Genomic DNA, 14,103 nt, shown 5'->3' on the forward strand with positions numbered 1-14,103 from the left:
TCTTTGTCTTTCATGTCTCTTTCAAGACATTTACCTGAACAATATTTAGACATGTCTAGTTCTCAAATAAGTTCTACTTATTACTGCCAAAATGTTCATGCATTTGAAATGACCTGCTGGACTTATCAGTGTAGATATCCTATTATATCCCTCTATCCCATTATATTTGTGATTTTGCAGGTCTCTTCATGCAGAGAGCCTCCTTGGGGTTGTGATACCATGGTCTTTTTCTACGTCTAGACCCTCTAGGTTCATATATTTCCGGATTCAAGTGGACTCATCTCTGAGGAGCAAAGACCTCTCAGTAAATAGAATAATTCTATACCCATTTCTAAACAGGAGCAAATCTTATGGATGTAGGATAGTAGGATAAAATATTATGAACTCAGCCACAATCGGTAGATCACTCATGTATTTATTCGTACTTACCTAACCCTGGACAATACAGTAGCTGGATAATCACTGGATAATTTTGTGCTCTTGAAAATCAAGCTTTCGCCCACTAGTCCTCTCTAGATGGGTTAAGACTACAAAATCCAGTCCCAAATTTGCACACTAGTTGTCCTGTCTGCAATCCATTGAAGTTCTCTTCTCTCATGTAGCTCCTTTAACCTGGAACCTCAGTGACACTGGCAAGGTTCCTATTTTAATGCAATAAATTACCCTAGAAGAAATCTTCTGCCCCTCACAATTATTCACAAAAATTACCTGTTCTAATTTTCCTACCCACTGAATGAGATTTTTAATTCCATTTCAATTGCCATCATTTTTAGTCTTGGTTACTGAACAGTGTTTGCATACACACACACACAATTAGACATTGTCTTAAAGAAGTTTCAGATTTGTAGGACAAATCAATAATAAATTACGTCACTGTCACTGTCATCCCATTGCTCATCGATTTGCTTGAGCGGGCACCAGTAACATCTCTATTGTGAGACCTGTTGTTAACTGTTTTTGGCATATTAAATACACCATAGGTAGCTTTCCAGGCTCTGCTGTGTGGGTGAGATACTCTTGGTAGCTTGCTAGGCTCTCCTAGAAGGACAAAGGAATAGAACCCGGGTCAGCCGAGTGCAAGACAAATGTCCTACTACTGTGATATTGCTCCAGCCCAGTATTAATATAAAGTACATAAAATTATATTGGCAGAAATAAACACTTTTAAATATACCAAAACTAAATGATTTTAAGAAATAGAAGATAGAAAATTAAAAGTAAAATAAGTGTATAGTAAAAATAAATAGTAAAGTATGAGTAAATAGAAATGGATTATATAAGTACTCATCCCTAAGGGGTATGTGCATGTGTGGGTATAAATACAAATGCTTGTAAACAACTGTATTACCATTGAATTATACATGTCTTTTGTGATTTGAGTAGGGAATATATACATTTATTTTTGGAGGAGTGAAGGAGAGAACAAAGAAGTTATTACACATATTACAAAATACTTTGTGATATTTTATGGTTTTATTCTTTATGATGGAAGTTTTTAAACACTAATAATTTTTAAAAATAATTTTACAATGTTTATTCTGGAGGAAGGGGCAGCTCCCATAGAGAAGGGAACACCAGGTAAGGTGTGGTTTGAGGACCCGCATGGGATGGGAGATGCACTCTGAAAATAGAATATAGACCAAACACGATGGCCACATAGTGCCTCTGTTGCAAACCACAACCCCAAGAGGAGAGAGAGAGAACAAGGGGGAATGCCCTGCCACAGAGGTGGGGTGGGGTGGGGGGGTGGGGTGGGAGGGTGGGAGAGATACTGGGAATAATTAGTGGAGGGGACTGGGCACTGGTGGAGGGATAAAAACAGAATGCAAACATGAAGTTCACAAGTTTGTAACTGTAACTCATGGTGATTCACTAATAAAAAATAAATAAATAAAAATAAAAAATAAATTTAAAAAATAATTTTACAATGTTTAACAACTCATTAGAAAAACGGTAAGGCCAAGAAGCTGAAAGGTGAGAACTGGTTCAGTAATCCTGTCTTAACTGATAAAATAGTTTGGAGTCTCATATTTTTGATCTTTTCAGTGTAGAAAGGTAGAGCAGTCAACAAGTCAGACTCCTTTCACTTTACCCAATGCATTTCATAATATTACATTTGCTCTCTCTTGCATATACTCCTGCCATACAGATCTATGTAGCACTGTAGATTGTTGCACTGTCATCCCATTGTTCATCAATTTGCTCGAGTGGGCAGCAGTAAGTTCTCCATTGTGAGACTTGTTACTGTTTTTTGGCATATCAAATACACCACGGGTGGCTTGCCAGGTTCAGCTGTATGAGCAGGATACTCTCCGTAGCTTGCCAAGCTTTCCGAAAGGGATGGAGTAATTGAACCCGGGTTGGGCTCATGTGGTGTGGTAATTATGGAGAATGGGTAGGGAGTGTTTTATGATGTGTCGTGAAGCCACAAAAGCGGCCCAGTGGTCCAGGAATATATTTACTCATATGTGAGGCTCTGCCTGAGCGTGTGGGGAGTGGCCTTGAGTGTGGTAGTGGTTGGGGTGTGAAGGTTTTTGGCTGTTGGAGCTGGGTCCCTTAGGGTGGAGAGAGTTCTCACCTGCCCCCTTCTGGGGTATGTCATATGAAACAGCCTGGCACGGAGTCTGGTGGCATGGTTATGGGGGCCTCATGTTATGCTTCCTTTTGGGAGAAGCAGCCATGTGATTTGGATGGTGGCTGATGGTGAGATTATCTGGCACCTGCAGGAGGTGGTTTATGGGCATGACCCCTGGGTTACCGGAGACTGGGGAAAAGCGGGCAGAGGATCTCAGCTTCTGGTCCCATTGAACCCAGATTCCAATGTCACAAAGTTCCGCATTACCTGGGTTCCGTGGAACTTCACTCATACGTGAGGCTCGGCCTGAGCACGTGGGGAGTGGCCTTGAATGTGGCAGTGGTTGGGTTCTGGAGTTTATTGGCTGAGGGAGGTGGGTCCCTTGGGGCAGGGAGCGCTCTCACCCACACCCCTCTGGCACACCCCTGTGAAGACAGCCTGGCAGGGGTCAGGACATTCTGTGGCTCTCTTTTGAGAGTTTTCATTTATAGTCCCTGAGTCTTGGCCGTTGATGAGATTACATGGCTCCGGGGGCAGTTTGTGGGTGTGACTGCCAAGCTACTGGAAAACTGGGGAACTGGGAAGAGGAGGCCCAATCCCAATCCAAGCGGGCCTGGAGCTCTCAGTCATGGGTTCCTGCCTACCTGTCTCTTTAGAGATTTATGTGTCTCTGAAATAAGGCCAATAAATGAGTTTATATAGCTGAGCAGGAGGTGGTTTGTGGGTGTGTCTCCCACATACCTAACTTTTGGCCATTCAATTTCTTGGTAAACTTGGCCCCAAGTTGTTGGGGTCTGGTCAAAATCACAGCAGCAATTTTGGGGTATCTGGAAGTCTGAAAGCACCATCAGGCTGTTGATGCACTTATCCCACAGGAAAAGGTTGACCTGCTGGCAGCACCATATCCCCAAAAACCTAGTTTATATTTTAAAAGATGAATTATTCACTCAAATTTCAGGTAGGAAGTAAGGTATTAGAATTCATAAATAAGAAAGGTCTCCTAACTTTTCAAGTATTCCAACCTGTGATAGCAAGAGCAAACTGAGTAGAGTTAAATGAATGAGTTGGGGTAGGAAAGTTGAGTATTTACTGGAAATAATAAAGGTAAGGAAGTTTGGTTTATGAGTAAGTGATAAAGTAGTCAAGTGAAAATTGAATGTTCGTGTCAGGAACTTGGTAGAATGAGATATTGAAAGACAATAGTTAAAAGACAATAATGTTGATACAATAGCACTGTCATCGAGTTGCTCATCGATTTGTTCAAGTGGGCACCAGTATCGTCTCCATTGCGAGACTTGTTGTTACTGTTTTTGGCATATCGAATATGACACAGGTAGCTTGCCAGGCTCTGCTGTGTGGGCAGAATACTCTCAGTAGCTTGCCGGGCTCTCCGAGAGGGACGGAGGAATCGAATCCAGTTCAGCCGCATGCAAGGCAAATGCCCAACCCGCTGTGCTATTGTTCTAGTCCAGTCCAATGTTGATACTATTATATTTTATAGAACTGTAAGTTCCCTTTTGTCTATTCCACCTACCAACATTTCTCATTCATTATTTATGTTGTAAGTGGTACATGGAATTTTCCTTATTCATGAATGAATTCAGAAAATCAAAAGGCTTGTCTAAAGTTTCACAGTCCCCAAGCAAACTCCATATTCGTTTCGACATATTCCACTGCAGGGTCATTCAGCAAATCCACAATGTCCTCTGCCAACAACATTGTGTTTCCTAATGAACCATACCCAGAATTCACTGGACTCTTTCAAGGATATTCTTACAAAATCTTTCCAAGAGTTTTAGATTTTTCCTGGAATTTAATTTTTTTTAGAAAAAGAACATGATGTAATGAGCAAATTCGAAAGTCAACATTAGCCTTCATTATGCGTACAATATAAATTTTATCAAATCTACCTCTTGTACTCATACTCTGTTAGTTAATAATTAAAATACCTCCCACATAACCTCCAAAGGCAAGTTCATTTCTATTGCTCAATAATGAATAACCAGAGACAGAGGCTTAGCAATATGTAACCTCTTCTCTCTAGGGAAAGCTAGTACTACAAAGGCTACTAGAGATCACTCAGTTCAGATTCCTCAAATACACATGGAACTTAAAACACCAAAGATGTTAGTAATTTTTTTCAAGCTCACAAAGATGGTGGAGACATTTTATTAAACCCACATATTGGTTGTTTATGATAAACCGCTAGCAAGACTCACAAAGAAAGAGAGAGAGAGAACCCTAATAAACCGAATCAGAAATAAAAAGGAGGGCATCACAACAGAAACCAAGGAGATTCAAAAGATCATCAGAGACTACTTTGAAAGTCTGTATGCCACAAAACAAGAGAACTTAAAAGAAATGGATGAATTCCTTGATTCCTACAATCTCCCAAGACTGAACCAAGAAGACTTGAAATACCTGAATAGGCCCATAAATATCAAGGAAATCAAAGCTATAATCAAAAGTCTCTCCAAAAACAAAAGCCCAGGTCCAGACGGATTCACTGGCGAATTCTTCCACATATTGGTTGTTTTGCATTTTATGTGTACCTTATAACCCATGTATGTGAAATCATAAAATATAATCCATCAGTGACTTAAACACCCTAATTTTACATATGAGCAAACAGGCAAAAAGCAACTAAGTGACAGTTTGATTTCACAGGGGTAATGAATTAAAGAACTGAAACCTGATTTCCCCATTTTCTCTCTGAATACCTTGCAGAGCACAGTGCTTTTTAAAATACAGACCAAAGTTGCCTTCACATGTACAGAAAATTTTGCTTCCTGTTCTGAAATTAATAAATCAGGTTTCCTGGTAGACTTTTAAGTTACTGAAAGTCTAACAGTGACATTTCTTTCCATTTTTTTTCACACAGGTTTGAGTTATTCAGACCTATTCAGACAGGTTGAGTATCATTACTAGATGATGTTTAGTTTTCATTTATATATGTATATATATTATATATATACATATCAGACCCTTAAAATACCTTAGGAAAATAGCCTAAGGTACTAGGCAACTTTTATTTGCCTCATATTCCTTGTTATATTTTTCTGGCATTCTTTTTGTGCCAAGAGAAGACAAGCACAGGTAGGCAACACTTGCTTCTTATTTTTCTGCTTCCTGATTACTATGGCAAATCCTTTACTCTTTGGTCTCAAGCATGATTTTCTCTCATCATGCCCTATCTGATTAGTTCACTGTAAGAACTCTGTTAGTGGTCCTTTGTAGATATGTGTCTTGTCTATGTATTTACAGATTCGAAAACATACAGCAACAGATGAGGTATTTGAGTTAAGGGAAGCACTCCATTTACATTTTCAAATGTGGAAGGCAAAGCAATTCATTCATTTATCCCACAGTAAGGAAAATCATTAATCTAGACTAGAGGTTAGCTCTCTTGATTTCAGATCACTGACCATTTCTGGAAACAACACTGCCTCTATCGGCTAATTAAAACCACAGGCTCCACTTATTGGGCATTTGCTGTATTTTAGGCATTATATTTAGTATACTATTCACATTATCTGATTTCATCACCATAAACTCTTATGAATTATCATCATATGTACTTCACAGGTAAGGGAATTCAGAGATTCCTTATTAATAATCACACAATTACTGGTTGATCCTGTACTTGTACTGTTAGGTTTATGGCACCTACGTTCTTAATGCAGAGAGTCTCTTGCCCCTGCGCCTGGCTGTCTTTTCTGGAGCTCCTCAGAGGGGTTGGGCTTCAGTTTCCCTCCCTGCCCTGAGCACAGCTTCCTCAGCTGAAGACCTCCAGAGCCTAGCCACAGCCATGCTCAAGGCCCCACTCTACACGTTCCAACAAGCCTCACACATCAAGGAACCAGCAGAGAAACCCAGGTGTGTGGGACCTGGGGCTGAGACCTCCAAGCCTGCTCAGATCAGGACTGGACCTCTTCCAGCCCAGATTCCCCATCTTCCAGTAGCTAGGCGGTCACACCCAGGGACTGCCCCTGGCGCCGTGTGATCCCACCAACAATCAACATCCAGAGACTATAAAACCAAGCTCCCGGAAGCTTATAGCTTAGTTCTCCCTCTAGGAGAGCCTGGAAAGCTACTGAGAGTTTCCTGCCTACACGGGAGAGCCTCGCAAACTCCCCATGGCATATTCATATGCCAAAACAAGTAACAATGATGGGTCTCATTCACCTGACCCTAAAAGAGCTTCCAATGTGGCACCACTGGAAAAAGGATGAGTAAAGAGAGGCTTCTAAAAATCTCAGGACTAAGATGAATGGAGACGTTACTGAGACCGCTCGAGAAATTCGGCGATCAACGGAATGATGATGATGATGATGATGATGATGAAGATGACATTCTTAATGACTTCATTTGAATAAACAGACTGGAAAGAACATAAGGTCCTATGTAGTTCAAAAGGTGCCCAAATAACCAAGCTCAAGGATAATTTGAAAGTCATACAGATCATGCAAATACGCCAAACAGCATTGGTGTATTTTACATGAACTAAATGATATTTCTCTAAGCAACTCATGACTCTCCCTTTAAATGACTGGAAATGAAAGCACTAGGGTTAAGTTTCTTGCTCCAGGTCATACACAAGGTAGGTAATCTAGGTAGTCATCAGATTCAGAAAGTCTATCTCTTTTTTTTCTTTATTTTTCTTTGAGACACCATGATTTACAATATATATAGTTGAGTTTCAGGCATATAATTTTCTAATACCAATCCAACTTCTCTATACTAGTGTCAATTTCTGTTCACCAATGTTCCCAGGTTCCCTTCTACCTCTGTCTAAACCTTGATTGGCATATTTTTAGTGTGGATGTAGTAGCTTGGATCTCATGCTTTCAGTTATATTGGTTTTGTGGTTCAGGTATATAGCACACCTCATAGCATCAATGTTTCTGAGGCTACTGGCCTCTGCCCCTGTTATCTCCCCCTTCACCTCTTCGAAATTTCTCCCCTCAGAGAAAGTCTCTTGCTAAGACTAATTTCAATAACTAATCAACATTTCCTGTCAAACTTTGTTGCTTATTTAAGAACATTCTTCAAATGTTTTAATAGACATAAACATCACTCTGTAAGCAAAGTATGATTCTCATCATGTCAATACATGAAGGTAGACCTACTTTATTTCCAAAGTATTACCTTTGATTAGTTTTGAAGGATTTTAATAAAATCCAGTGAGTAATGATGAGAAGTGTTAGAAGGAAGAATGAAGGAGAGGCCTTGGCAAAGCATCTGATATATGACGAATGCTCAGTTTAATTAACGAGGCTCCCAGTTCATGAGGCCTACTTATGTGACTTTCCTTATAAACTTTTATAATAACATTTTGTGCCCTCTTACCCCCATTCTCAATGAGGAAATTGATGTGAGGAGAGGTACGCAATGTGACAAAGATTCTAATGCCAGTAGTGGCAGAATCAGGATTTGAAGCCAGACTGTCTGGTTCCAGCTTCTGTGCTCTCCACTCCCAAGTGGCACTACCCTGAAACAAAATGCAGTCTGGTAACCATGTGGGAAGATCCTAAGCAAGTCTCTGAGGACATAGGTGCTAATATGTCACTGCCACCTTGTACACTGGAAAATGATGTCACTGTGAGTACATACTATTCATCATTTTCCCTGAAGTGGAAACAGATCGACCAAATTGCTAATGGCCAATAAGATCTCTTGTAAGCTCTTCTGGAGACCAGTACTATAAACACTCTCCTCCCCCACACCTCTTATCCCAGGAAGCGCCTCTATGATACAAGCTTTCAGGGAGGAGCATTGCCTCCCTCCGTGAGGACAGCTCTTGTTCAGACTAAAGTGAAGGCAAAAGAAGACCATGTCTCGGAAAAATGGTGGCAAGACAGTCACACTCTGTTTCATAATAGAATGACTCTAAGAAAGAAAAACTATCCAAACTGGTCCCTAGAAAGTCAACATCTCTGACCCAAGGTGAGCCCTGCTGTTTGGTGAGATGCCTCTTTTCTCTCCATCAAGAAAGTACAGGATGCTCTACACAATCAAAGGCCTTGTAGGACTTTTGACCAAAAGTTGCCTCAAACCATATCCCTGCAGACCCCAAAGAAAAACAAATCCCTTCTCTCTCTATGACTCTCTAATTCCAGGTTCCCAATGAGCTAAGCAAAAAAAGAAAGAAAAAAAAAGAAAAAGAGCCCCTAAAACCATATTAATAAGTTTCAGAAACAAAACTTGAGAAATAGGAAAACAGTTCTAAGGGGGGAAAGAACTTCCACTCTGGCCCTTCCAGGGATAGGCTCAGAAATACTGCTGAAAAAAAGACTTTCTCGTACAAGCAATCAGATAATAAGACCCCTTTAAAAAGCAAAGAATAGTTAAATTCATCACCATAATTTAATTGTACAGGATATTAAAGAGCAGTTAGCTTCCCTCTTTCTCCGGCACTGCTTTTGTGTATTAAATTCAGACTAATCAAATTGCAAATTCCAAGAGTACTGTATTAGTCATCCCCATCACTTTTAATTAATTTAATGGCCTACTCTCTCTCTCTCTCTCTCTCTCTCTCTCTCTCTCTCTCTTTCTCTCTCTCTCTCCCTCTCTCTCTCCCTGTATTTTCTGACTGCCTGCATATCACTTAGCCTTGCCATGCCTTGTAAATAAAGAACGGATGGGGAAACTTTTGCAGAAAAGAATAAAGCAAATCTCTTCTATTCTCAAGTCACATTCGATGTTTGAGTAATTCATGGAACGTGGACTTTAAGCAATGGTGCTGATTGTTTCTGCTTAGCGGTCTTCAGACATAGGAGAAGAGAGAGGGCGAAGAAAGGAAGGAAGGAAGAAAGAAGAGGGGTCTGAATTTACACTCACCGCTTCAAAAGCCCTTTTGTCCTCAGCCCACTTCTCTGCCTGAAGATGCAGCATTTGCCAAAAAGTCGCCTGCAAGACAGCACAACAAAAGTATTTTTTAAAGCCCATTAAAGGGTTTATTTGAGGCCCACCCCCACCTTCTTCTAATATTTTTTTTCTTGCAGTGAAAGACATATTTTTAGGAAGTGGCACTCGCTCAGATTCTGATCACACCAACTGGAGTCTAATAGAAACCACTTCACTAGTGAAGTTTGCATTTGGTTGGGCTGTTTGGGTCAATTGTCTTTTCACCTGGCTCAGGCTACCAAGTCAACACGAAGGAAGAATACAAGTTATTTAGCATGTAGCACTCGTCAGAGAGCCAGCGTCGCTGAGCGGTGGTCTGCAGGGAGTGAGAATGGCTGTCTTGTTCGGGTGGCTGTTTTTAGCTGCTCTGACACATTCAGACTTTCTGTCCATTCAGCCAGAGGGGCCACGTGTCCCAAACCTGAAAGGGACTAGCGCTTTCAAGCCACTTGGTTCAACTTGCCTTTTCATATGGAGGATTTTCCATGTGAACAGAATTGTTCTTGAGGTGACTTTTTCAAATATAAATGCTTTCAAATGCTGATAGTTTCACATCTGTATTGAGAGGCCCATCTAGGTGGCGGGGTGTGGGAGAGGGTAGAAAAGGAGGAAAAAATAGAAGTAAACAAAGAGTGGTCAGTAGCTTCCATCACAGGCTGCGTGGACACCTGCTGAAAAGTCACAAGTCCAGTGAAATGGCTGTTTGAATGTTTGGGTCTCCGCGATGCCAACTGGCTGACTTTTCCAATGAAATGACCAGTTGTTTTTGGCATCTTTCAGGAATAACCCTGGTTCAATCTGAATTATTAAGAAGTATCCTATGGGTGAATTATCCAGGTCCATGTGGGGTTTCTTTTTTTGTTTTATTTCCTTCCTGGGCATCTGCTTTTGGAGGTCCATTTTAATACTAATTAGTGACTCCAACCTTGGGAAGAGTTGTTCAATTTACTTCAACAAGTGTTTCATTGAACACTCGCCACGTGCCCAGCTTCTGGAGGTTGGAAGATAAAAAGAGGAACTGCCAGTCCGGTGTGGAATTCAAACAGCGCCACGGAAGGAAGCCCAGAGAAATTCAGTATTGCAGGGGAGAAACTTCAGCGCAATCTGGGCTCTCAGCAATGCGTTTCAATGGGCTTGGGGACACGAAACTCTTGACAAAGAACCTGAAAGAAATTCTTAGAAGAAATTATGTAAACATATATGGAAAAAAAATGAAGCAGCAGAAAATCATGAGTCTCTCTCATTTTAGGTAGCATAAAATGAGAGGACAGGAAAAGGAGGGATGAAAGTATTTCTCTGTGGAAAAACAGAATGGGGGTCAAGCTTTGGGAGCTCTAGCCACAATTTTGAAACAAGTATATTTCATCTCAAAGGCCATGACAGGATTAAAATAGGGTCATGAGACAAGCAGATCTGTAAGAAAACACGCAACCCGGAGATTCTTCTTCCAGCTATTTATTAAGAAACCTTCTCATGCAAACGGAAAAAGGACGAACGAAGCAGGGACTAAGGACGAACGAAGGAAAAGGAACCAGGGGGAGCCCCTAGCTAGGCAGCTTCCCTCCTTATATACCTCTCGCTGCTTGTTTTCGCCCACGTGTCTGCATCTGATAGGTTAGTTACAGCTTATGGGCGTGGCAAGACATCCTGTTTCCTTATTAGGAATGGTTTTCGAAGCACACAGGTGTTGTTTACCAAGAAAGGTGCAATTTACAAGCACAGTGCAACTGTTGTTGCAAAGCACGGTCCCGTGGAGGCTCTCCACAGTTCCCCCTTTTTGTTTTAGAACAGCCAGTCTGCGTAGCAACCTCGGCCCCCTTGGCCTTACCCGTCATTGGGAGCCCTCTCGCTTGTAGGTCCCTGTCTTAGGTTGGTCCAAGGGTCAGGTGGGGTATAGTGCACCCTTTCAAACTCCTCAACTACAGGAGGTCCCCTGTAGTTAAGGGCTCTCAGCTGCATAATACCTTTGCTACATCCAGCTAACCTGATTGTTCTAAGCGAGATTATTATTTCAAAGTTGCAAGCCAAAGCTGCGGGGATTGCTGTGCCTCCAGGGCCACGAATGCCTGTAAATATCACGCTTTTGTAAATAGTTGTTCTTGCTGCATTTTGTATAGACACCAGGCAAAAAACCAAAGCAGCGAGAAGCAATAAGGACAGTCTGCTCCCACCCCCGCCCACTCTTTGATAAATGGAGGGGACTCCTACTCTGGGCCTATCAAGATGGGTAAGGAAGGGGATAATCTATGCACAGGCGTTAAAGCAGGCCATGTTGTAGCAATGGCCCAGGAAGCTGCTTCTTCAGCTCATATCCTCACAGGAACCAGGCTGAGAACGAGCACCAGTTTGCACATCTTGGTCTACTGGAGGCGCAGTCTTCCCTGTCAGGCGTTCAGGAATCCACGCTGGTTCTGCCCTGACCTGTGGAAAAAACACAAAACAGAACCCCTGGCCCGGGTTAACACGGGGTCCGAGCTGTGCCATCCACCAGAAAGGGTATAGGTGGAATCAGTTTGGCGATGAATCAGGAGACTCTGGTGGTCTGAGATCCAAATCAGGTGCTTGAATTCTGCTTCTGATAAGACGTAAAGGGATCCAAAGTTTCTTAGCGGGGTTATCATCTGTTGAAACAAAAGCATAGCCTTTTCCTCGAATGAGGAGTTTCCCTGCTACATTCAAGTGAGAAAATACCTCCTTTTTGTATTGGATTTAACATTCCATATGTCCACTGAAAATGCAGAGGTGATGGGCTTAAGGCCGCAGTGTTCTATACTGAAAAGGGGTTGTAGTAACTTTATCGGGGCAGGGAATAGGCTGCGCTTCCTGCCGTCCCTGGCTGCAGCGATTATACTGATTGGAGCTCTGAAACTCCACACTGGGGAAAGGGGCTGAAACTGGGAACATCTCCTGATTTTGAGGGGCCTGGGGCTGGTCCCCTTGCAGGTGTCCCGAGTTGGGGTCACCCACTACATCAAAATTAAAACGACAATCTCTGGCCCAATGATTTCCCCTCTTACACCGGGGACAGGGCCCGGGAGGTGCAAGTCTGGCTCTGCAGTCTCTGGCCCAGTGGTTTCCCTTCTTACACCGGGGACAGGGCCCAGGACGTGCTCTAGTAGCACAGCTTGGGGGCGCATAGCAATCTCTACGAAAGTGGCCTGGTTTTCCACAATTAAAACATCTTTTCTGAGCTTGTCTCTGTAAGGCATAGACCTGTACCTTATGTTTAGCAGAGCCAACATTCCTGCATGCTTCCAAATACCCGAATATGTCTTCCTTCTCCTTAATAGGGAGCAGAATGGCCTGGCAATCCTCATTAGCATTTTCAAAGGCCAATAATTTAGTCAACAGCTCCTGAGTTACCTTATCTTTAACCTGCATTTCAATGGCTTTCATCAACCTTCCTGTGAAATCTGCATAAGGTTCTGAGGCTCTCTGGAAAATCTTTGTAAAACTTCCCTTAAATTCTGCTTCTGCATCAACCTTCTCCCATGCACGCAGGACTATTTCACGCACATGAGCAAGAACAGCATGAGGCAAGGTGACTTGCCTTTCTGGGTCTCGCCATTTCCCTTCACCAGTTAACATCTCACAAGTCAACTTAATACCTGAAAAGTTTTGTCCAGCATGGCCTAGGCCTTGAAGCTTTGCCTTGGCCTCATTATAGAGCCACATTCTCCATTCCAAGTACTGAGAACGGCTTAAGCATGTCTTAGCAACCATGTGAAAATCTTGAGGCACCCAGTAGGATTTTTTACTCCAGTATGCAAGATACTCCCTACAGTACGGAGATGTAGGCCCGTACGAGACACAGGCCTGTTTGAAACAACTGAGAGAATCCATTCTTAACCTGTGACAAGATGGATGCTGCTTCTTCTCTGCCTGGACTGGGCGATTGGGAGCATGTCCCGATCGGTCTGGAGGCCGCTTGGCTGAGTCACTCTCGGACTCAGAATCTGAGTAAGTGGCAGCAGACTCATAACCCACATCACTTCCATCTAATACACTGGAAGTAGAGCAATATTCACCAGCCTCAGAAGTATTTTTCCTATGAAAACCCTTTCGAGACTTAGGTGTGGGAGGAGCTGAGGCCGTATTATTCCTAATGTTCTCCACATCAATTGCACTATTCAAAAATAGGAGAATAGAATTAACAATCTCCCATGTAGTCCAGAATTTCTGGGGGATCTTAGTCCCTTTCTTAGATGCCTTATAGACATTTTTCCTAACTTGTCTCCAAATCCTGCTTTCTAGAGTTCCTTCGTCTGGGAACCATGGGTTAACCTCATAAACTACTTTAAGGCAGGATCGGAGTTGGTCTCTGGAAACGTAGAGTTCCGGGTTTCCTATTCTGCGGGAGAGAGACTGAACGAAATCCACAAATGACTTGCCCTGTTCAGTCTGGCTCGAGAAAATACGAAAGATCTTGGGAAGGCCCAGAATCTGTCCCATCTTAGTGGGGGATTGCTGCTAGGATTCTAAACCGCAGCACACACAAAAAAATCCTGATCTCCCGCTCACCTTCTAAAGTGGGGCGCACCGAACGCTTATTCTTACCTTTAGTTGATAGTTCGTGCCCACCCAGGGACGCCAGCTGTAAGAAAACACGCAACCCGGAGATT

The sequence above is a fragment of the Sorex araneus genome, chromosome 10 (genome assembly GCF_027595985.1).
Source record: "Sorex araneus isolate mSorAra2 chromosome 10, mSorAra2.pri, whole genome shotgun sequence".
Lineage (NCBI taxonomy): Eukaryota > Metazoa > Chordata > Mammalia > Eulipotyphla > Soricidae > Sorex > Sorex araneus.